Below are 25,606 nucleotides of genomic sequence, written 5' to 3'. Positions count from 1 at the left end.
ATTCGCAAACGCTTTAAATTATCGATTTTATTTTTTGGTTTATAACGCTGCTACGCTTTCGTGTTGTTGCTGTTGTTGTTGTATCTTGCTTAGCTGCTTGCTCAAGTTGTATCTTTGTTTATATTTATGCATTGCACTTGCGCCCAACTGGCTCTGTGTCTGCTTTTTGTTACATTTATAAATGGTTTACAGCTCACACACACGCACAGCTGTGGCTACAATTTGTAACTGTAGCGCATTTATAAATGTGGCTCCTTCTGAGGGTCCTTCCTCTTCTTCATCTCTTCTTGTTTTCCTTTTTTCCCTCTTCAATGCTTGCCAATGTTTACACGCTCAACAACTTTTTGTTGGTCGTCAACAAACCATCATCAAGCGTTTTGCTTCTGCTGCTTCTTCTTCTGTTGCTTCGTCTTGGCGTCTTCCCTTCTACTTCTTATCAGCTACGTATGTCGATTGTCGTTGTCCTGCGGTTCCTTTTCGATATGGTTATACGACTGTATTTGATTTGTGTGTGTCGGCTCCGTTTTGCTGTATGTTTTTCTTGTTGCTGCTGGGAAAACGTGCTCACATGCGATTCTCTTGAATTTTCCTTCAGCTCGCGTCGTCGCGCGCTTTTGTTGTTTCAGTCAATTGACGCATTTTAAAAACGCATAAAATTGCTTTATGTTTGCCTTTCCATTTCGGCTTTTCTTCCAGCTCCTTTTTTTGTTTATCCTCCCCCAGTCTTGGCTTCTCCGACTCGCGTCAATTTATGCAAAGGCGCCGCTTGATGCATATGACAGAAACGCTTCTGGGCCAAAGAATTGCAGCTGCAGCGCACAGTGGGGCAGATCCTCATTTTGCGTTGCAAAATCATATCTTTTGAACCAGTGAAGATATTTTCAAAATTTAAAGGCATTTGATAGAAAACTTCATAAGCTTTAACATGAGTGTTTTCACTGCGTAATAGGCCTACTGGTTGATTCAGGGCTTTCGTTCAAAGTTGAAAAATATTTTCAGTGCATATTTTACATGTAAAATTAAAAAAAAAATTATTTATTTTTGTTCGAAATATAAATTTTAATCTTTTTTTATTCTTAAAACAGCATCGTTTAATATATAAAAGTTTTATTACGTTTATTTAAAAAAAAAATTTTGTTTTTTTGATAAATCTTGTATGATGCCTCGCATAACGAAAACGTATGAAATTGTACTGCGCTCTTCCTCTTCTATCACCATTTTTTGCGAGGTTGCATCAGTTTTCGTCCTATAACTCTCCCAGACGCAGCTGGACGCATGAAAGACCGGTTATTTCGTTAGAGAATTGATTAACGAAGACTCCTGTGGTAAGGGATCGAGTCCTTCGAGTCCAATTTTTTTTCTATTCCATCAAAGTCAAAAAATAGCCTAATTTTAGTGCTTTTTTTAAACATCGCTGGAATGAAAGGTCAACAAGTGAAGAAACAAAATTCTACGGCATTTAATTAAAATAAATGTACTTTCAGATGAAACCAAAACATAAAGATCGGTCATATAACTTGTCATCAAATCAGTTTTAAAGTTTGCATTTTAGGAAAAAATCCACATTTGTGCGCGCACTGAAATAAGGGTCAACTTTGAGAGGCTGTCACGCCCACAATTTTTACCTGATTTCAAAAATCTTTTGGATTTATAATCTCTGGAGATTTCTCTATCGAATGCCTTTATTACTTTTTTACAAACGCTTTCGTCAAAAAATGATTTTGCCACGCATATCGGCCGCCTGCCCCAGTGTGCAGCGTCTCTCTCTCCCTCTCTCTCTCTCTACGTTTCCCTTTGTCTCCTCCTCCTTCTTCTTCTTCTTCTTCAGCTGGCAGTCGTCTTTGTCTTCGCGGTTAAGTATCTGTAAGTGGTGCATAAGTGGAGAAGAAATGTTATTGATGATTTATTTGCATTTGGCATTGATATATGCTAATGTATCTTTTTGTTCCCTGCCTGCCTGACTGTCTGCCTGTCTGTTTCCTCAGGTCTCTCTGCTTTCTTTCTTAATCTAACAGTGAAAAAAAGAGGTTCAACAGGAATTTGTTATCTTTTGGACGCGCATTGGTTTTTCAATTTTTCATGCACGACGAGAAAGGAAAATTATTATGGCATTTTCAAGTCATTTTTATTTGCATTTCGTGATTTCGAATAGACAGATAAAGCCCAGTGAAGCAGCAGACCATTCATCGTGTCTCTCTCTCTGTCTGTGACAACTCTCAAATATTTGATTTAATTCCCTGACATACAATTAATCACTCTGCACCTTTTACGAGCTAAAAGTCCCAAAAAAAAAACAAGAAAAATACATAGATAGATTCGACGACCCCGTTGTGCTGCCTGAGGCCTTAGACGGTTGCGTTTATTTGTTTATAATTAAATATTATTTGGCAGCCCAAATGAGACAACCAAAGAGCAGCCGGAATGGCATTTATCAGTCATTTCACTTCCAGCCAAGTTTCGTTTCATATCATTTCAGTTTATTTTTTTCTTTCGGGTTTTTAATGGTTACAAATTTGGTTTTTCAGTTGTTTAATGGCTGACAGCATTATAGATTAGTGGCCGAAAGTTTTTCTAGTTCGCTGCCCCGCCTTTGCCCCTTCTAGTCTCTCTCTATCTTTCTCTCTCTTTTCAGTCTGGGAACTGTTTTGGCTGGCGGCAATTTTTTTTGTTTTTGTCGTCAGTCGTCTAGCTACTTGGAGGGTCTGTGTCTCGTTTCTTGCTAATGTGTTGCAGCTCTTTATGTGTGTTTTTCTGGGCTAATAGCCGACAGCCTGTAAGCCAAGTGGCCGACCAACAAATTCTGTTTCATTTCTTTCTTCTTTGCTCTTTTCTCTCTCTTTCTATGTGGTTTTTTCTTAATTTTTAGCTCGTTAGAAATGTTAGTTTATGTGACATTGGTAAAAGTTATCAGCTAAATAGTTGCGTTGATTAGGCTTAAAATCAAAAGCAATTTGATTGTTGACTCGCCAGAATTTAGAATAAATTAAAGTATCTTTTAGAGCGAGAAATTAGATAGATGAGAGTTGAAAGTTCCGAAAGAGCATTTTAGATCTTAATATTATTGGCACATTTCATTTTAAAATAAAAAAATAAAAAAAAGAATGATATAAAGTATTATGACTAGAAATTGTTTCAGTTGAGAATATACTATAGAATTGTCAAGTTGATGCAGTTTTTTCTTAGCTCAGATTAGACTTAATATTTTCCTATTTAAAATTGGCCTTTGGGTGCAAAAAAAAAAAAAAATAGCACCAACCTCTAATCTTTAAGACAAAGTGGTGCTATTATATTTTTTTTTTTTCAACTGTATATATTCAAAATGATTTTTTTACTAGATTAAGAAATAAAGTCCGCTCTTGCCACCTTTAAAAGTGTGTCTTATAATAGCCTGCATCTGTTGCGCTTGGCACTTTACTTAGCATTACCATTAAGCCACACACACTCACACACACGTATACACAATGTTTAGCATATTGATAAGTTTAACCATATGGAGTTGTTGGCGTGTGCTCTGGGGGCCTTCTCTAAAAGCTTGCCACATGCCCCATTAAAAATTCATATGCTCAACTGTCAAGCAGCGAAAAGCATTTGAATTTCAAGTGCGCAGCCGTTAAAAGTGTCAAATTGGCAAAATGACGACAGTTGATGAACAGAAATACACAACAGAACACAACAAAACAAACAACAACACCAAACCAAACACAAACAAACAATGCAAAAACCGAGAAGCAAAACAAACTTTGACGCCTTTCAGAGAATACATACTGTATATGCTTGTGTTCAGGAGCAGTTCATAAGAAATTGATATCATTTATCAAACTGACGCATACAGCAAAAGCACAGCGAACGGATCGAGCGTATATTTAGAAACTTTGGCAAATGAGGCAGTCAGAGGATAGACAGGGGGAGGAGGGGTTGGCAGCGGCACATAAATTATGCGCATGGAAAAAGTGGGAGGAGGGGGCGTGGCACACGCCAAATTGAATTGAATCAAATAAGTAAGCAGGCGAGTGGGTCCACTAAAGTAGTTCATTAATGAAGCCCAACGGCATTTGCATATAACTCCAAAAAAAAAATATATATATATATATATAAAGAACAAGACAGAAATCGCGACTTAGAAATACCTTTAAAAATTTTGAGATTAGCCCTTCATGAGTCCATGTTTTGGTTAAATTGTGAACTATATAAATATAATTTTAAAAAGTTTCATCAACTTTCTTTCCATTCTCCTAAGCTTCCTTATCATATGCCTCCTCCTTTTGCCTACTTTTAATGACTACAGGGTATTCAAAACCGTTACATAACCATTGAGCAGTATTCAAAACCGTTACATAACCATTGAGCAGTAAACAGTAGAGAAAAAATGGACGAATATCCTCAAAAAAAGAAATGTAAATTTAAATAAACAAAGTGAAGCTTGTTCTCCTACCATAAATGAATGGAAAAAGAACAAAAGTAAAATAAAAAGAAAAAGCGTAAACTGGAAAAGAAATCAAAAACAATTTCCACTTGCCAAAACTTCAGAAGTCAGCAACATGCAACATGAATATCAAAATCCGAGCGATAAAAAAAAGTAAAATACATATAAAATGTATGTTGTACGATGAGTATACAAGGGGCAGGGTTTTGTTCAATTCAGTTGAGAGAGTAGGGCTTTGTACTCGGTATTTGTATTTCATGGAACGAGTGCAGCAAATCAATGCGCCCACCAGCAACAACAACAACAAGAGTAGCAACAAGAACAACAACAACAAACTGTGGGGTAGCTAAACTATGTGCCGCGTGTCAGGGCCAAATTCTGGGAAAGAGCTTCAACACAGCCCACTTGGCAATAAAAAATATTTTCAATAATAAAGTGTATTAAGTTGTGAAGTACACACAGATACACACACACAGTCAAGTTGACTGCAAGTGAAAATAAATGAAATGTGAACCAATGGAAAAGCTTCGAAAAGCAATAAGAGTGAATATTTTTTTATATGCTACACAAAAAAAACAAAGAAATACAAAATTAAAAAAAAAAACATGTTTCTACATATACTACATGTGTGTGTGTGTATGAGCTTCGTGTAAATATAAACATTTTTTTTATACACAGAAGCAGAGAGTTACGACCATGTTACGATTGTACGTTGCTTTTTAATATCCTGTAATAATGTGGAGAGTTCAATAAGGTTAACAAAATTTAAAAATGCAAATTGTTGACAAATTTTGATAATTTAAAAAAATTTAAGAAACTCATGAAAGTTTAAATATATATATTTTAAAAATAATAAAGGGTATCCCTAAGTTGTTCACTGCGCTCTGAAACACTTTCGTTCATTGCTGTGTATCTGTAGTTGTTGCTGTCGCTGTATCTGTATCCGTAGCTGTTTCTACGAATATGAAACGAGCGCATGAATGTGTCAATGGCTTAAAACGATTTATACAGCATATTAAATTCTGACATCAATGTTTGCTTGTATGCATTGTGTGCACACACACATATGTACATGTACATGAAAAGTAATAAAAAGAGCGTTTATCCTCCATCTACTTCACTCTCTCCTTGTCATTCTCTTTCCGTGTTGTTGCGCTCTGTCAACAAAAGCTGAAAAATGTTCCTAATGAAATCAAATAAAGTGTATTCGACTGTGACATTGCAACAGTTAAAGCAATAGCAATATCAACAGCAACAACAACAACAACAACAACAACAATAATAACACTTAGCATCATCTAATAGATTTATTTGTAACATTTTTAACTGTAAACGAAATGACAGTTTGAAGCACTGCACAACAAAAAACACACACTCAAGAAATTGAAACTCATTTAAGTTTCTTCTTTTCTAGCAAAGAATTTGATTCGATGAACTTTTGAGTAACGATTGAAGTGCAAGCTTGTCGTGTGCTGCATTTTTAGTAATACCCTGTAAATAATATGAAGGGTATAGGGTAGTATCTGCCCTCTCAAACAATAATAATATTTAATGCTTAAATGTCTATGAAATTTCAAAAGTAGTTTTAAAATTAAAAATATCAATTTTGTAAAATCTATAGAATTTTAGTCAGTTTAAAGGTGCTAGTGATCAACATTTCTAACCTTACAGGGTATTGAAAAATCATTTACTGTTTGCCATTGCTTTTGTTACTCCTTATTGTTGTTTTACGCTGTTTCACATTTAAAGAGATTACATGAAATTGAAGTGGTTCGAGGGGCTTTACTCAGCTGGTTTTGGATGTTGCATGACCTGAGGCCATTGTTTGTGTGGTCGCCGCCAGCGTCAGCAGCAAAGAGTTGAAACGAATTGGATTTGCCTTGTAGCCTTCGAGTTGATGGATTGCCTGGGATTAGGGCACAGCACCATTGTACTACAGCAAATGCATATAAGGAATGCCAAAGGGACCAGAGTACGGCAGGGAGAAAGCAGCGTGAAAATTACATTGTAACGAAAAGTGTTGGTGTTGCTTTTGCTAAATACGAAAAAACAAAATACTGATGGTAAAATTTGCACACTTGGTTATTGCAATTTCTAGTTTTTCACTTTGTTCAAGAATTGTTTGCTAAAAGTTGATTAAACGTACAGATTACCTGGTTATAGTTGAAAATTGTTTTTCATTATGAAATTATTAAAAAATTGGCTTAATTTGATATTCAAGAATATAATGTGAATAATATTACTTATTATGACATTAAAATATAAAATCTTTTATGCTTATTTTATTTTACTCTAATTTGCTCTTGTTAAATATAAAAAATAGCTAATGGCAAATTTTTAGTGTTTGACTTGCGGGAAAATGAAACGATTTCTAGTTCTTCATGTTGTTTACAAAAGTTTTCAAATTAAATTGAGAATTGTTTTTAATAAAGAAGTCATATATATGCATAGAATTTATTTAATTACGCGTAGAATCATAGTAGAGTAATTTCTTATATATTGCATATTATGATTGGATAATATTAAAATAGGCAATATTGTTATAAAATTGTATATTACAAGGCGTGATTTGGAACACATTCGGCACAGTTTTGCTTGAAATTAAGCTGCAAGAAAATATTTTTTTAACAAAGACATTTAAAAAAAAAATATCCTTAAATTTTACTCACATTTGACGAAATGTTTGCAAATGAATGTGAATTTATTGTATATACTTATTATTCAATGTAATGTGTACAGTTTATTCATTGGGTAATAGTTTAAAATATTGACTAAAAACTAAGTTACGAAGTTTCATTTTAATTTAGTAAAATCTGGAACATCTCTTAGCTTAACATAAACGCAGCACAGCAAACTACATACATTCTGGTGCATTTCCCATTCTATTTGACATAGTACACGGTGTCCTAACTAGAGGTTAACTTGCTATCTCTATCTCTCTCTGTCTCGTGTGTGGGTTCTTACTCTCCCGAAGCACGCATGCATTTGAAATAACAGCCGCAAATTTGAAATTCTCTTGCGCTAAGCCAAGAAATTCGCCAAGAGGACTTTGGACCATGGATGCAGTTGAAGAAGGAGATAGAGAGAGTGTGGGAGAAAGACAGAAACTGAGATAGAGGAGCTGGTATATGCAACATGAATTTGTGGCGCTGAAATTAGCGGAACGCGTTCGGCTATGCAAACACAGTATTGTAAGCAATGCACATACATATGTACATACATACATATATACTAATTAAAGGTCCTAACTGGGTCACAAGACACGGGCCTAAAATGTAGGCGCAGATGACACACGGCATAAAGCGCAGCAACAAACGCCATTTGCACACTGGCCTTTTGCACTTTGAGGCCTATGGAGAGCTATCAATCTTGTGGCATAGCCAAACATAATTTATAACTGTGGTCCGCACACACTCACACACCCTTCAGCAGAGCGTTAAGGCTTGGCATAAGCAGAGAGGCAGTGGAAAAGAGAGAGGGAGGAGAGACGATGCTTTTAATGAGCCGCCAAAGCGTGAAAAAGCGCAACGATGCCGCCTCCCTGTGTGCGCTTTGACTTTGCAGCTGATAATTATGAATGGAGCCAACTGTAAATCAACACAAAACCAACTCAACCTACACACACACAAACGTATAGAAAGAGGGAAAGAGAAAGAGACAGAGAGAGAGTATTGTGGAGGGAGCAATGGCCATTGAGCTGTCAGCTGTGTGGAGGTCGCAACGCTGATGCAGCAACTACACCCAAAAAGCTACGCCCCACAGCAGGTAAGCAGCTTAATCGAGCTGCAACCTCCCCCCCCTACCAATTCCCGCCCTCTCACTCAATTACAACAACTGCACAACTCCCGGCTCTGTCGTTATCATTAGTTGCATCTTAGAGGCACTCAGGCCGCTTTCAAAAGCTTTCAGAGTCTGGCACAGCAGGCAATATAAACAGGCAAGTGCATAGCTAAGAGGGGATAAAGGACAGAGCAAAGGAGAATATTGGTAGATAGGTTAGAGCTGGAGCTAGAGAGGGCAGAGGACTTCAGCTTGGGCAACCGTTGAGAAGAATTTTATAATTTATTGCCTTGACGATAGTGGAACAAATCTATTAAAATGCGCATATTAAGCCAAAAGCAGCTTAAGTAAATTACGCGCTTATGAAAAAATCGAGAGAAGACATAAAGAAAGAAACAACAAAGAACACAGAGAAATGTGAGATAACGTCGATCCACTCGATGCTAAAACAAAAGTCGATGGCTATTCGAATTGCTTAATGAAGCACTAAACTTCTTGAAATAAAAAAAAAATGCTTCAAAATAAAGAAAGGAACAGCACACAGAATTATTCCCAGCGGCTAAAAGCAGAAGCTGTAATACTCTTAGAATTTATCTAAAAACATACTCTTTTTTTACTTAAAATGTCACAATAATCTGAGCAAAAATATCATATTTTAATTATTTTGTTTAGATAATAAAAATTCTTTTTCCTGATCGGTATATTGAAGTTGCTGTTTTAAACATTTTTATATAATTGTATAGAGTTAAGAACAATTTTTTTCTCGAAATTTTTGAAACTTGTCTCAATTTATTTTGGACATATTACTTAGAAAAAGATTTTGAAAATGTTATAATAAATAATCAAAAAAGTTTTCGTGAACATATTTTTCAATTTCACAAAGCTCCACACATAGCTAACTTCCCCTTAAAAATAGAGCAGGCGAACACACATAAATATACTTGGCTGCTGCACAGATTACCGAATGGAGCGGACAATAAAATTAAAGTTTGTAAGGCGATAAAAATAAAAAATAAATTAACAACAGAAAAAAGAACAACAACAACAAAATAAATAATCAGTAAAGCCATAAATAATTAGTAGAGCTGCACGTTAAATCGTATTGTAGCCGCAAAGCGGAAGAGGGCTGAGACATGTGAGGAGGGGTAAAAAACCAAGTTGAGATTGGCTCAGAAATTGACTAATTAGTCACGGTTCCATCTGGAGCCCGGTTGTAATATGCGTAAATAATATATAAAATATGTGGCAAAAAAAAAATATTTACGAAACAATACAAAACAAATCGTATGATAAACGTTTGAGAATTTTGAGAAATTACAAAAGATTTTTTTGTTTCTGTTAAATTTTATGGAGAGCTTTTGCTTGTTTCGCATTTTCCCGCCTTTGTGTTCTTCGGTTGTTTATTAATTTACGTTTTTTCTCTTTCTATCCCCCCAACGCTTTTTCTTTCTCACTTTCTGCCTCACTCACTGGGTGTCCCATTTTTGTACCTGGGCATCAGTTTATTTATGGCTTTGCATTTATTAAAAAAGATATATATATATATGTATTTCTGAGAGCTGGGCTGAATTTATTTTGCGTAACAGGTTGTCGTGTGTGTGTGTTGTTCTTTTGGGGTGTGTTGTTGTTGTGCTATTATTTAATATCAATTAGGGCCCCTTAAAGTTGCCAGCTGATTTCAAAATAACGACACGCATTTCAGTTCATTTCGTTCAGTTTTTTTTGTGAGGGGAATCTAACAAATGACAGCAATTAGAACAATATGGCAATGCGGCAATATTCCAATTTCAACGCTTTCCAATTTATGTGTGCGGTCAAATTGAAATACGTTCTGCGCTTAAAAATTCAACGGATGTGTGGCACGAGGGCAAATCGAATTGATATTGATAAATGATCGATGCTAAAGAGCTTTCAACCCACGGATATATTTCTCCATAGATCGCTTGAAATTCTGTGTGGCAATTGTCAGACAATTGATCTGTGACACATTTATGTTATTTACAGTGCTTACTCAAGAGTTTTTTTTTATAGCTCTCTAAGTAATACAAATAAATATGGTGCCCTCCATTTGATATCTTTTTTATACTTCCATGCAGTTGAGAGTACTTCAAAGGATAATTTTCGTTAATTATATTAAATTCAGAAACGGAATAGAAAAAGTTTGATATAAAATATTTCTACAAAAATTATTAAGCTTATGGTTTGTTATCATGTTAAGAAAAATATCATGGCTTTGTATCTTAAAATATCTTTAAAATATTTTTTATATTGATAAATGAAAGCAAAGAAATATCTTAAGAGTAGAGCGAAACTTAAAAATTCACTAAACTGGCCTTTGTTCTTTTGTTCGTTTAAAAATCAATTTCTGACATAATAATCACACGCTTAACATAACAATATCTATAGGAAAATGTTTAAAGCCGCATAATGATTGAATTAACAAAAACAAAATGCAGAGCTAGAACAATGCAAATCAAATGCTAACCATATTATTATAAATTAGACTGAAAATCATTTTTCATAGCAGAAAAAAACTGATAAATATGCAAATAGACATGAGAATAAAAACTATAAAAGAGATAAACTATGTTTGGGTCGACGAATTTTAAATACTCTTTCTATTGAAATGGTAAATAAAAGAATTTTAAGCTGGTTTAAATAAATACAAATTATTTGGTTTAATTGTAAATAATTGTATTCTATCGATCTGATTTCTCTGTATATTTAAGTTTAAAAAGAAGAGAACGACGGATCTTTTACAACTTTCCCTAAGTAATAGAATGAAAGAATGATGGATGTTTATTTAGATAGTTTTATAGTTAGTTATATATGCAAGTCTAGAGTAAAACATTTTTTTTTTATTCTTAGCCTTAGTATTCAGATGCCCACTCTGAGCAAGTGTATTATAAATTTCGATTCATTTCGCATAATACATAGTGCAGAAAATGTTCCACTAATTTGCGGTCCAACTAATTAATGGGGTTTGCTGGTCAGAGGCCGTTCACATAACGTGAGCCGACAAGTTTGTTGCCTTTTATTTCAGTTTATAACCATTTTCAATAAATAAATTGATTGAACTCTAATTGTTATTATTTTTTTTTCGAATCATTCTATTTTTATATTTTACGATGAAGCTGAACATTGTATAACTTCTATATTAAGTTGGTTATAGCTATAGATATGTCGAAATTGGTTGCGGCTGATTGAACCTGAAAACATTTTCACAAAATTGTGCCCACTAATTGACAATTAAGCCGGAAATAGTTTGACTACAACAAGAACAACAGCTAAATGATTGATAAAAGCGATTCGATGTCTCTCTAGGTTTTGGGGACGAGGGAGCGCGCCCAGACAGTCCCAGACATTCCAGAACTTTTACTATGGGAAGAAAAAAAAAACAAGAAAAATAAAAAGAATAAAAAAAGTAAGCGGCTAACTGATTTTCCGAGGCAAAAGTTTTAACTTATTAAAACTGCACTTGCCACATGCCGTTACCTCTGCATCACCCACTGTGCCGCATGCCGCAACTCTTCAACAGAGGCGCTCAAGTATGTTGAACACGCGTCAAGTTCCTGAGGCAAAGTTTTGCGTCAACTTTTGGTATAACCCTGAACATAGCTCGCCACCCCTATTATCCATCCCTTGGCCCCTCTCTCACTCTCTCTGGCGACTGACGGCAAAGGTGAGCTGAGAGTTCATTCGAGTGTTTGGACGCAGTCTATGGCGCGTTTTCCGTCACCGACAATGCACGCCAGACGTAGCAATAGCAACAACAACAGCAACGACAACAACCACAACATGTACAGCAACAAGAATAATTCTAATTAAAGTTTTCAATTTGAAGTTTGACTTCGCCCCCCAAAAAACTGTTATCAGAGACCGCAGCTTCCACTACGAAAACAATGCACAGGCTGCCAAACAATAGAAACGCACAATGCACAGAGAATAGAATAGAACAGTGCTTTCAGACAAACAGAAAGAGACACCAATAGAGTTGAGTATGTGAGTGTGAAAGAGAGAGGAATAGACAGCTGTTGTACACTCCATATAAGAGGCCAGGCTATGTGTAATCTAATAACAAATAACTTCGGAAGTATTAATCATATTCAATACACGCACACGTGAGTATATACATATAAGTGTGTGTGTGATGATAAAACAGGCAAGTATGTGTGTGTGTTGTGTATGTCTGGCTACTAATTATAAATTTCAATTGTGCACAGACTGCGCTTTATTACATTAAACCCAAAAACACTTTGGAAAGAGAACAGGCATTTGAATTCAGAAAGAAGGGGGGGATGGAGGGGAAAGCTTGGGCCTAATGGAGCCTACCAAGCGTGCCAAAGCCATTCAGTCTATTGAAGCACATCAGTGAACTATGAATCATACAATAGAATAGATGATAAATGCAATAGCCCAGCTTCAATGTCTGGCTAACCGTTGATAATAATTTGTATAATCAAAAGAATAATGCACTTACACACACACACACATACACACACAGCGAGTGTGTGAAATAGAGCGAGTCAGAGCGTGTGTTAGAGAGAGATAACAACTTTTGGTGGCTATCTGTTGGCGCTTTTTCGACAAAAAAAAAAAAGAAGAGAATCCACTGCTGTGCGAGAGTCGGCAAACAAAACAGAATTAATAAACCGCATTGTACACTGAGAGAAAAGTAATAAATTTATTTATATTTATTCTTTTTAATTCTTATGGATAAACAAAGTTTTTCATACTAAATCTTCATATTGGTATAGGAAGATTTTTAGCCGAGATTGATTTTTATCAAATTTGATCAGGATAATTCTGAATTCACAATAGGTTAATTTGGTTGAGATATCTTGGGAAACAACACAGTGCTTCATTATAATGCCTTTGAAGTTGCAACCCAAATGAACCAAAGGTTAATACATATAGATTTAAAAAGATTCTATGCATAAAATAATATTGTAGAAGATAGAAAAAAATTAAGCAATAATCGAAATTAAAAAATGGAAACCCTTTTGTAATTTTGACAGCTCGTTTTAAATGCAAGCATTCGCAGTGTACCGCTCACAGCAAGCCCCAAAGTGCGGGGGAAGGGGGGTTGGAAAGGGTAAGGGATTGGGTATATGACAAGCCACTTTGCATGCATGTATCCCGTCAAACTGCAAGCAAAATGATTAAAAGCATTCGCCAAAACGAAGGCAACCGCGTTGACAACAACACAAATTCCACACAAGCCTCCGCTCCACCACCTCCTGTTCTCTTCACTCCACTAGGCAAACGACAAATCAATATTTGTTATTTTTGTATGCATGGATTGTGGGCGTGTCTGGCAGGCAGACAGACAGACGAATGACGCCAACGCCGACGCCCTGACAGAATAATCATCAGCATCTTTGACGCCGCACGCATATTAAATAAACTTTAGTCAAGAGAAAAGCCAATATACAGCGAGAGTGATAGAGAGAGAGAGAGAGAGGCGACAGATTTGAGCAGTCGATACACTAAGCGAAAAGCAATAGACACCGTCAAAGCCAACGAGTATCACATGAAGTATCTCATAGATACTCACACTCAAACTCTATTCACAAACGACTCGCTGCGGGTAAATACATAAATTAGTGGCAAAGCTGGCGTTGTCAAATTCTAGTCAAAGATTGCCAAACGCAAAAGTGTTTAAGAATATGGGAATTTCTGGCAGAGATTTGACTGGATGCTGAGGACTTTTGTGTGTGTGTAAGAGTTTGTAATTAAGCGCAAAGTTTCTGTGTTGTTATTCGAGGGGATTGAGATTAATTAAATGCAGGTAATATGGGATTGTCACTGGAATGTCAGATGAGGTATTATTATTATTTAAATCTTAAGGATTGTGAAAGATCTTTGATATTATATTAAATAATGTTTAAGTGTACAAAAACTAATAATTTTACTACCAATATCATCATAAAACTGGAGGAAAACTGTTATAAATACTTAAGATAATAATCTTTAATCTCTGACTTTAAAAGTTATTATATTTATAATATATGATTATATAAAATTAATGAATTTAATTAAAAAATTATTTCTTCAGAGTCAACTTACATTTTCAATTTCCTTTGTTTTTTTGAAAGGAGGAATCCTTTCTATATAAATCTTTTAATCATACTAGTTATTTGACCTCTTTTTGTATATTTATTTTTTTTTTTTGTATTACATAACTGTTTTAAGTTATCTCTTATCCTTTTGTATTATTAAAATTGTTAAGCCTAGGAAAGAATCAATTATTTGATGTCCTATTTGAGCATTGTTATTTTACTATAAGATAACTATCTATAAGATTTTGACTAAAATCATAGCAAATATTTGCCCAAAAGTATGCTTCAGTTTTATATTCTACCATAGCATAATTAAACCCTCCTATGTCAATACGAACATAATGTATCATTTATAATTAGCTAATGCTTCATCTACTATCTGGGCTATCGTATCTAACGAATCATTGATTAGCCAAATCTAGTGGTGCCAACATCAATTAGAGCCATAGCTTTCACAGTTAGGCAACAGCAACAAGTGTAACAGTTGAGGGTCACTATAAAATTCTGGCTCAGAATGCACAGTGTAAAAATGAATGTATGCATTGGGTATGTACGTGTGTGTGTGTGTGATAGTATGTGTGTGTTTGTGTGGTTAAGTATCAATGCGAAGAGCCGTTCGTTAGAGCCACAAACAAGCGCAAACCAAAAACTGATAATGATTGTGGCCTGCGGGGCCAGCGGTCCAAAAAGCCATTGCAATAACCGGCGCCAGCTAGGCAACATATATGAGTTTTCGCTGGGATAGCTAGGACATGCATAAAGGGGAAGAGGAATAGAGAGATAGATAGAGAGAGAGAGAGAAATGTCAGAGATTTTAGATTTCATGTGCATATTAAAAGCCAGAGCAGGCCAAAATCAAACGCCGTTATCCGCCATAGACAAACAAATTTTCATGTGCTGCAAGTGCAGCAAATGGCAGTTGTTGAGTGCCAGCGAAGCGAGGGACGAGGGGGCTGGGAAATGTGAGGGATGGGCGTGGCAGTTGTAGCAGCAGCAGCAGTAGCATCATCATTAAATATCATTAACACAGCAACGAACAAGCAACGCAGAGCAATACAACAGGCAACTGACAACCAAACAGTCAAAAGCAGAAACAGCACAACAACATCTGCAACAACAGCAACAGAAACAACAACAACAATTTGGTGATATCATTAACAAGCGAAGCAAGGGCAGAGCAATTGCAAACGGAATCGCAATAACACACAGACAGCAACAACAACAACAACAACAGCAACAAACACACAAAAAGGAAGCAAAAGTGTATACAAAATGTTTTTAATTAAACGCTTCCCCTTTAGTCGCATCATCAGCGGCGACAATGTTAGAGACAGAGATAGCAAAAGACATTGTGTGAGTGAGACAAAAGAGAGTAGCTAAGTTCAAAACTTGAGATTCTGTATGTTCACTGAAGTTTCTAACTCTCTTTCTCTGTCTGCTTGTCGCTTGCCTTTGATTCATTTCACATTTCTACTCAGAATTATTGCGAGTAAGTGTGTATGTCACATTTTGTTACCAACTTTGTAACGCTACTCGAAAAGAACTTCAACTTTAAGAGATACAAGTCTTTCCGATATAAAACAAATTCTTACCGATTTCCGGTACACGCTTTTTATAAAGTCCTTAAATTCTGAACTATATTGTTAAAAGAGTTACAATGATGAATTTATACTTTATTTAAACTTGTTTGCTTAAAAGTCTGCTAAAGAAGTGGAATAATCGTTTTAAAGATTTTATAACTATTATATATTTATAACATTATATAGTACAGATATTTTCATAGAGACATCTAAAGACGAATCTATAACTTCTATGTATCGAACAGCTTTATAAATAACCTTAAATATTTTACTTTTTAAAAAAAGTTTGTATTTTAAGTAATTAAATCAAAAAATTTAACTCAAATTTTTAGAATTTTACGCACATCCATGAATTAATATGTCAAAGAAAATTAAAAAGTTTTAGTACTAATTTATTCGTAATACCTTTGGCCATAAAAGGGTACTCTGCATATTGTCAAAACAGAAAACGAAAAAAAAGATACACAAAAATTCTCGTCTCTAGTTTTAATTTCAATGGCACTAGGGATGAGGAACTAAAGGGCAGTGCAGATACATTGCCAGCTCATAGATACATTTGCTTCAGATGGTGAGCGATGGAAGCGGGGGAAGTGGGTGATAGGGAGTATGTATGTTGTGTGCAAAAGAATAAAATTACAGCAGAGATGCATCTACCGAGCTTGTGGTACAAAATGCAGATACAAGCGGACCGAGAACAGATAGACATGTGAGTTACAGAGAGAGAGAGAGAGAGAGAGAGAGTTCGAGAGAGATAGAAATAGAGACGATGCAAAGAGTCATCTTGTCCATTTCCATGACATTATGCAATGTGAGTTCGTTGATGTTGTTCATGGCAATCCTTTGATATGATTTCACATAATAATGCGCTTGTTGTGTATGTGCTGTGTGTTTGTGCATGTTTTCATTGCAGATTATGAACAGTAGCAGCAACAACAATTACAACAGCAACAACAACAACAACACAACGGCAAACAGTCGCATAATAAATGAAAGCAACAGAAAAGTTTGCCATGATTTTGTATAATTGCAGTGTGAATAATTACATCAAAATCAACAATAATAACAAGAACAGCAACATAAGTGCTGGCAGACAAAATGCATTACAAACATAATAAAAGATTACGTTCGCTTGAAAAGGGGGGACAATTTGAAATCTGACGCGTTTGTGAATCCAGCAAATGTTGTTATTTATGCGCTTGAAAAAGTTTTTAATTGATTAAATAAGTAATGCGATTAATAGCCACAATATGCGCCAACAACAATTGCATAGATACACGCCAATGATATATACTGCAACATACAGATACAGATTCATTTTCACATACAATAACTGATACGGCTATAGATACTTTAGTCCGCGTTTGCAAGTATTTATCGTATGAGATTTCAATTTGCAATATATTTTTTTATTATCGCAGTCATTGTTGTTGTTGTTGTTTGTAGCTTTGACGTCAAGTTTGAAGTGCTTTTAATTATGTGTTTAACTTTTGAATTTATGATGTGCTCTGTGTGCTCTGCGCATTTATCTGAGCACCGGCAATTGATATAATGAAATGTTTGAATGATTGCGGATTAATATTAATAAACCAGACATGCCTCTCATGCCACAACATAATTTATGCGTTCCTCAACGTTTCTTCCTGTGATTGCCACTCAATTGCGGTGCGGGAATAATCTGAAGAGCATCAAAGCTTAAAGCGCTTCATTTCACATGTATGTGCAATTGAATAATAATTAGATGTCTGAAAATCAAATTATATACATATCCTCAAATTGTTATCGATCTCAAAGTATTTCGTATAATTACATAGGCTTATCTAAATATAAACTAATAATACATGAAAATGTTAAAATTGATTGTTTTAAAGTTTCTAATCATGTTTAGTAAATCAAGTATTAATTGTTAGAAATCAATACGTGTTATTGATGCAGCCAATATTTTCTAATATAACGAGTTTTAAAAATCAAATGCAATCAATGATGGTTGATGGCAAATGTATTGTATTTATCAAATGATAAAATTCAATTGAAGTCGATAATTATGAAATTTGAAATCATTTTTTAAACAACAGAAAAATGTTTCCCGAGTAATAAACGAATAGTTCAAAACGATTGCAATTAATTAGTTAATTGTTTGGGTTAAAACAATCTATTAAGTTGAACACTGATGTAATCAATATGTATTTATTGACTTTCAAAATGCTTTCATATTAAAAATAAGACTAGTGAAGTCTAGATATAGATATAAAAAAGACTTTTTTTTTGTATATTTCATAACGCTCATTAGTTTAAGGAGCAGCCCTTTTCAACAGATGCTTAAACATTTTAAACAATCCTCTGAAAACCTTATAATTGAAAGTAAACAGAGCTTAAAGCTCAAGGAAAAAAAATATGGTGACCGTTATCATCATGTTGCCTGAGCTGTATAGCAAAGGATAATACCCGATAAGATCTGTCAATTTATCATTTTTGAAACAAGTGAAATAAAAGAAAAATAACAATGGAAAAGAATAAATCTAGTGGGGCAGTTGCTAACAGGATTTCTTGTGTTGTAAAAGCGGCGTTAAGCATTTTGCCAGCGCCAATTACGAGTGACTGACAATTGGTACAAGCTGATGCAACAAATGGACAAAACTGTCGGGAACTCGGTCAGCAAAACGGCTTTACCATGACAAAGTAATGACAGTTTACAAAAGATGAAATAAACAAATGATCCAAAGGGGATGGTGATGAGATCAACACACAACCCCATACACACACACACCTACATTCACATACACTGTAGTAATGCAAATAAAAAGTGGAAGAATGGAGACAGAAGGTCGAGGAGTCTTCTGCTTGGAATACGCATAAGCAATTTGCAGTAGCTTCAGAATTGTTGCTTGCGTTTCATTTGATTTCGCAGCAGTTGAATGAAATTGCATGTAACTTCCAAGTGAGGAGGCAGAGCGATTGTAGTAGCGGCTATCATTACACATTTATTGTTCTTGTTGTTGTTGTTGCTGTGGGTGCCATTGTTGGTCAAGCGCGCACAACATGATGATGATGATGATGATGATGATGATGCTGACGATGATGATGCTGAGAACGAGACAACAACGTTGCCTCTGTGTGTGTATGGGTGTGAATTTAATAAAATACTCACACTTGCAGCCAGAGAGACACAAAAGCAACCATGGCAACAGCCAATATAAAGGGCCAACCTGCCCCACCCTCTGTCCACACTCTTAATGTACAACAACTATTTTCAATTATTGCCAATCAAATGTTGCATTCAATTGATGTTAACATGCAACAACAGCAGCAGCAGCAAACAACAATCAGTGGCAGGAGGCAACCTGATTATGGCCAATTTTCGTTTAAGGGGAAGCTTATTTGGTTCTCTTGCCTGTAGGGCATAATGTACATAGAACGCGCAGTGGAAAGGACAGGGATGGGGTTGGGGCAACTTCAGTGCTGACCTAAGAGCCATGTAATTAGTTTGCAAGTGAGTGTCAGGATTAATCTTTGAGTGTGTGTTTGATTGTCGGCACTACAGAGAGACTGTAACACACACACGCACACACACTACACACAAACTTATACTAATAATAATGCTGTGCAAATACACTTGACTGGCGCCCATTTTGAGGACATGCGTCCTCCTTTTGTTGCTGCAGGCAAAGAGGGCGGGAGGGAATGAGACAAAGACAGTGCGCGACGCACATGTTAATTGAAGGCCTGGGCAAACAGAGGATGAGAAATCCTTGCAATTACGTCCAGCAGCAATGGCGAGCGCATAATGCAGCAACAAAACTGGCAGATTACACGGTAAAAAATAACAAAGCAAAAGCAGAAATCTATTTAAGTCTATTATCAACTTTTTCTATTATTTTTAAAATTAGTCTTCATGTATATACGTTATTTACAATCAAATCGAGAATTCAGCAAAAATAAACTTCAATTTGTTTAAAAGCATTTTTTTTTCATCATTTCCAAATATTTGTATGATTGTCTGTTTGATGAATGTCGGTTTATCTATAAATTAACGATTATAAGTTACATATCAAAATTAAATACCTTCTTGAAAAACAATAATACTATGGTTAATTTTAAATAAATTCAAGCTGACAAACTTTCAAGTTATTTAATTATGGATATATTTTAGCCATGCAGCATTTCTGCTTATGCCAAATTAGCTTTCATAATTTCATCGTTTATTTAACTTTGTTAATTTTGCAAGCTTTTTGCGCAGTGTACGTACATCTGAGCATCTGCTAATTAGGTTATGTTTGATTGTTGTAATATGCAGCCGAAATCTAGGCGCTCGCTTGTCGCCTAACCCTCAGATAGCGATCTCTCTCTCTCTCTCTCTGCAATTTCCACTCTGTCGCTCTGTCTCTTTCTAACGCGCAGAGTCTTGTATTTGGTCAATGGCCGGAACAGAGCAACTGGCGAAATTGGAGTTCGCCAATGGAATTTAATTAAGTTTTATTTGCACTAGTTGGCAAAGGATGAGCAATGAGCAATGAGGAACAAATACACACACCCAGAGAGCAATAAAGTTGCATATATCTATATATATATATATATGTTTGTGTGTGTGTGTATTTGAGTATTGATTGTCATAATTAAAAGCTGCTGATGTTGTTGTTGTTGTTGCTGTTGTTGTTATTGCTACTGCTGCTTGGTGTCTTCCACAACGTTGCACGTACTTTGTCAGTTGCTGTAAGTTCACAGCTGCTGCTGCTGCGAGTTTTGTAACTGCGCTTTAAAAAGTTTGTTGATTGAATGCAACGCTGCACAATTGTTGCAAAGGCCAGCCATAAAGTGGCCTTATGCTCAAAACACTCCCACACTTCCCACTCCCCACCTCGTCAGTCAGGCCACAAGTTTTATAGCTATTCTTTTGTATGCTCTGTGGATTAGTTCTTCATTGTTTAGCTGCAAGCGTGGCGCTCTGCAGATAACACACACCAGCTCACACACACACCACACACCACACACGCACAAAAAGAGATCAAGAAATGCAGTGGGAGTTTACTGAGGGCTAGATAGAGTGAAGAGAACGAAAGGGGGAGGAAGCGGGGCAATTCTGTGCATCATGTGATGTGAAATGCGAGTGCGAATGATAGGTGGCGCTGCAGCTGTCGAGGCTAAGTAGTGGGAGTTTAGGTGGGCGGAGTGGGCGTGTTTTGCACTGAAAGCACTGTTAACTAGCTGTTTTCAGTTTACCACATATAAATATATATTACGCTAAAGCCGCAGCTAAGAACCCGTTTTGAAAAGCGTACACTTAATGCATTATCTTACAATTGCAGTAACAAAATTATATGCAAGCATTTTCTGAAAAATAAATTTTTTCTTCAGAGTAGATGTAAACAGAAATTAGCTCTGTAAAATTTATCATAAAATTGAAATTTAACAGATTGCAGATACGTTTTACAATAATACAACTCAAATAAAAGATTATTTTTAAATCTAGAAACTTTATATATTTTTTGATACAGTACTATTTTTTTTTTTTTTTGAGCACGCTTCATGCTATTTAAATAGTTTTCACTGTCATCGCAGGATTATTAAGAAGACAAGAAAAAAAGAGTTTTTAACGTGGCAAACCCAGAAACTTTTCCAAATTCCATTTCACGGCCAATCTCAACTAGTACTAAGCAATTATTATAATCTGCAGTTATCAAAGTTACCAAATCAATTTTTATTGCTAATCATTCACGTAATGCCCGGATTTGATCCCTTACTGAACTGACACAACCGACTGCTGGCTTTATCTTAATCAGATCTTAATTACCCAACACAATCGGACAATGCTCATTCCCATTGTATCGTTGTGTTTTTATCAAACCCTAACAACCTCACAGCTGCAGTTCCGATTGGTTTCATTGGACAACCTCCCCCATTATTTCTTGAACATTGTCCACACAAATTTTGTACATTTTCACTTAGTTATTATATTCATTCTGTTATTTATTTATGTGTTGCCTGCACGCGTATACTAAGTAATATTCCCTTTAGAAGTATATTCTCTTTTCTCGATATTTTTTCTTCTTACACTTTTTTTTTTTGCGTTATGCCTTTTGTATTCCGTTGTCAATTGTTGTGCCGGGCTATTGACAAATATTACGTCGTATCCCCCATAGCCCCCCTCGGGGCAATGTCGCCTGCTCATTGCCGTTGTTATGATTATTGTCAAAGGCATTGTTGGGAGGCAGTTTTCTATACCCACAACACGTACAGTCAGTGTCGGCTGTCGTATAATACGTTATTTGCATGAAATTACTTGGATATGAAGAGAGTTGTTGTAATGGGACTATAGTAGTATCCTTCTCCCACTCCAGATCCTTGGTTTATTAGCATGCTCCAGAGATTAGACGTTGCCGGGAAGGGACAACATTTGATTTCTTTTTACCACCAACCAAAAACATGAAAAACACACACTGACAGTCCAAACAAAACCCACCCACCCAATGCAACCGACCAGGCTAATCAGCACAAATGCCAAAATACAAAAGCCAAATCGAAAGTAAAAGCAAATCAGAGAGCAAAGAAAAGCAGAGAAAACAGAGCAAAAAAAAAAGAAAGTATGTCTCTAAAGAACTTCCAATTCGAAGTTGAACTCCGCCCCGCGGGCGTTCCATGAACTGCAAAAAGACGTCAATCACAATCACGGAATCGAAAGCGAGCAAAAAAGAAGGGACAAAAATGTGAAAAATTTGATATGCCTTCTAGGTTGCTTTCCACTTCCTCTCTTCCCTGTCCTGTTGTAGCACAAAGTATATGTTGAGGTTTATTGATTTGTTTCCTTCAGCGCCTCTGCCTGGCCTGAAAACTGATATTTGGCATTTGAAATGCGAGCAGCAACATTTCATTGGGGGAGTTTGTCTTTCGCCTCTCTCTTCCTCTCTCTCTCGCTCTCTCTGTCTTCTTGTTTGAAGTCTGATAAGCCAAAGGAGCGGATTAGCCGCTCAGCGATTTAAGTGATTGTATATCTTACAGATATACGATTTAGGCAAGCGACCGATTTACCCACGAAAACAAGTGCCGAGATTTAATAGCTTTGGCTAAGCTACTAAGTGGGCGTACCAGGTGCAAGTAGATTTCGACTGAAAACTTCCTTAACTCACTGTATGTGTGTATCTCCTCACTCTTTCTCAAGTTTGTCCTTCTGTTTAAAGTGATTTGTGATGGTTTCGAGTGCTAGGAAAGTTGTTGTATTTTTGTCTTTCTTTTTTGGATTTTTGGGTATCTTGGCAGTGGTTTTTATGGTTGTTTAGTTGGCAGTTTACCTCTGCCCAGATAAGGGCAGTAAAAGTTCAAGATTTGAGCATGTGAATTGTTGCAATTGTAATGCGAGTGCGCTTAATTCACTTTCCCTCACTTCAGCTTGTTCTTATAGGGACTTTGTTGATCCTTTACCTTGGCAATCAATCGATAAATATAAGTCTTGCAATCATCCACGGAAATTACACAACTTCTTTGCGTAATCTAATTAAATACGATACAGTTTATATTTACTATTTAACTGAGAAATGTAATAGAACATGAAAAGAAGATTTACGGTGAATCAGGATTTCATTATACAATTTCTAGCTAATAAGACGCATATTCATTAAATGCAAATATGTCAAGTAGCTCAAGCAATCAAGAACAACGAAGAAATATTTCATTCTTTAATCCTTTAAAATTATTTTAATGTATGTCAAACTATATGAACAACTTCTACTTGCTTAAAGTACTCTTCAATATGTTTCTTTTCAAAAAAAAAAATAAAAAAACAACCAATTTGAAACTAACTAATCATTATTTCTTTTTAAGCCATCAACTTGTTTTTGCCAATCACACAGACTAAGTCATTTGAAGACAAGCTAATTGCATTTCAGACATCAGTTCAAATTACTTTTGCCAGTTTAATTGTGTTTTCGTTTCTATAATAATTGTGAGCTGAATATCTACACAAAATTTTGATTAACAATAAGTGATTTGTTTACTCAATTTCTCCAGCTTGTGCTACCAAACTCTTAGTAAATCCTAAATAATTAAAGACCTCTGTGAGCTTGCAATTAAGCCCAAAAATAAAAAGAGAAACAAAAATTGGAATAAAATCCCCAAATGTTTTTGCTGATATCAAACACAAATAAAATACATATTATAATGGATACGAACCTTGTTGAACAGCATCAGACATCCTTAGCTGTGCTTAATTCAAATTCCAGCGAACAGCAAAGACAACGTTAACGAGGACAACAACAGCAACAACAAAAAACACAAAGCAATTAGCCGAAATGGACGCACGAACGAAATGTCTGAAAAGAGAGCAAGGTAAAATATTTGCATTAGTTGTGAGCTGGACGCAAAAGGTGTAGCAAATATGTACAAAAAAGTACAATACAGAATTATAATACACACAACGTTACAAATACAAAAAAAATGAGAGGGAGGAAAGAAAAAAAATACTTATTTAATTTCTTTTACGCGCCGCAATTGTAATTTGTATCTGAGACTGTTTGCGGCAGCTAAATAAAGTTATAAAGGTATAAAGAACGCGAGTGTAAATAAAAGCAACACGCCAGGCAACAACAACAGCGATAACCAAAATCATTTCTAAGTATAAACATGAGTTGAACCGAAACCCGGGGGCAACTCAAACCAGAACCTCGAGGAACCAGAACCACAAAGTGCGTTGCTGTTGCACATAAAATTTCATTGATTACATTTGTTTGTGCGTTAAATGCCGGGTCTCAGGTCCTGCTCCTGTGTGTGTGATGTGGTGTGTGCCTAGGCTCGTTTCCTGTTTACACAGGCGTCGCGTCCTGTGCAGCTCTTTAACCCAACGCCACACGCAACCTAATGAAATTCATTGCCGCCCACGAGAAATACTCAAATATCGCTTAAATGTGTTGCATATCTCTGGCAGGGTTATTTAGGGTCTCGCTCTATAAACGTACATACTCGTACACTCAAAGTACCCCGAATACCCCGAAAAATATTTAAAATTCTATTTATATGCTAATACCCGCAAAGGCAACCATTGAAATATGTCGCGGGGGCGGCATAAAGCGAAAAGCATCAAAAACGCCTCTGAATTTCCCTTGCGCATGGCAAAGCATTAAAGCTACTTAGCATCAGGCGAGCGAGCGAGTAGGGAATCTCTCCTCGCACAGTGGATCCAACAGCTGTGAACAGGTGTTGAAAACAGGCCCATAACATTTAGTCAATGACTGGCAGTAGCTCTGGCCAACTGCCGCGTGAAACGGAACAGGTGTCTGACCATTCCTCTCCTTGGGGATGTTTAAAGATTTATTTAGTGCGTCGCCACACATAAATTAGCCAAGAATTAAGAAAAACGTTTGTCCATTCGATTTCAGAAAAATAAAATCGTTTGTGGGAGAATATGTAACATGTAAGCTATTGAAATTTCTAAAAAAAAAAAAAAAAATTATTTAGAACGGTTCTATTTCATGGACAATTAACATGTGGTATTACTTTAAAATTCAAAATACATTTTTAATGAAAAGAGTACAATACTTTAAGTTCTAGAATTTGAACTTAATGTTTTTCTTTCTTTTGCTAAATAATAATTTGATTCTTATTTAAGAAAAATAGAATTTTTATATATTAAATTTCTTAGTATTAATTTAAAGTCCTTGACAACAAATTGACAATTCTAAAAGTATAAATTTTTGATTAATCAGCGCTCTTATTTTTCATAAAAATGTTAAATTTTTAGGGAAATATTATTTATATTTAATCTTCTTAGTATTAATTTA

General features: G+C 35.7%; 1 long non-coding RNA gene across 1 annotated transcript; it reads right to left on the bottom strand.

The window, feature by feature from the left end:
- Window positions 1-1,811: 1,811 nt before the first annotated feature.
- On the bottom strand, window positions 1,812-24,136 carry LOC117779486. Its single transcript, XR_004617013.1, has 2 exons — window positions 24,003-24,136; window positions 1,812-1,861 (listed from the first exon to the last, which is right to left on the bottom strand). It is a non-coding gene; the product is annotated as an uncharacterized LOC117779486 (long non-coding RNA).
- Between the last annotated feature and the right edge of the window lie 1,470 nt (window positions 24,137-25,606).

This window comes from Drosophila innubila, assembly GCF_004354385.1.
Source record: "Drosophila innubila isolate TH190305 chromosome 2L unlocalized genomic scaffold, UK_Dinn_1.0 4_B_2L, whole genome shotgun sequence".
Lineage (NCBI taxonomy): Eukaryota > Metazoa > Arthropoda > Insecta > Diptera > Drosophilidae > Drosophila > Drosophila innubila.
Note: the sequence above shows the minus strand (reverse complement) of the source record. Positions and strands in the feature narration are given on the sequence as shown.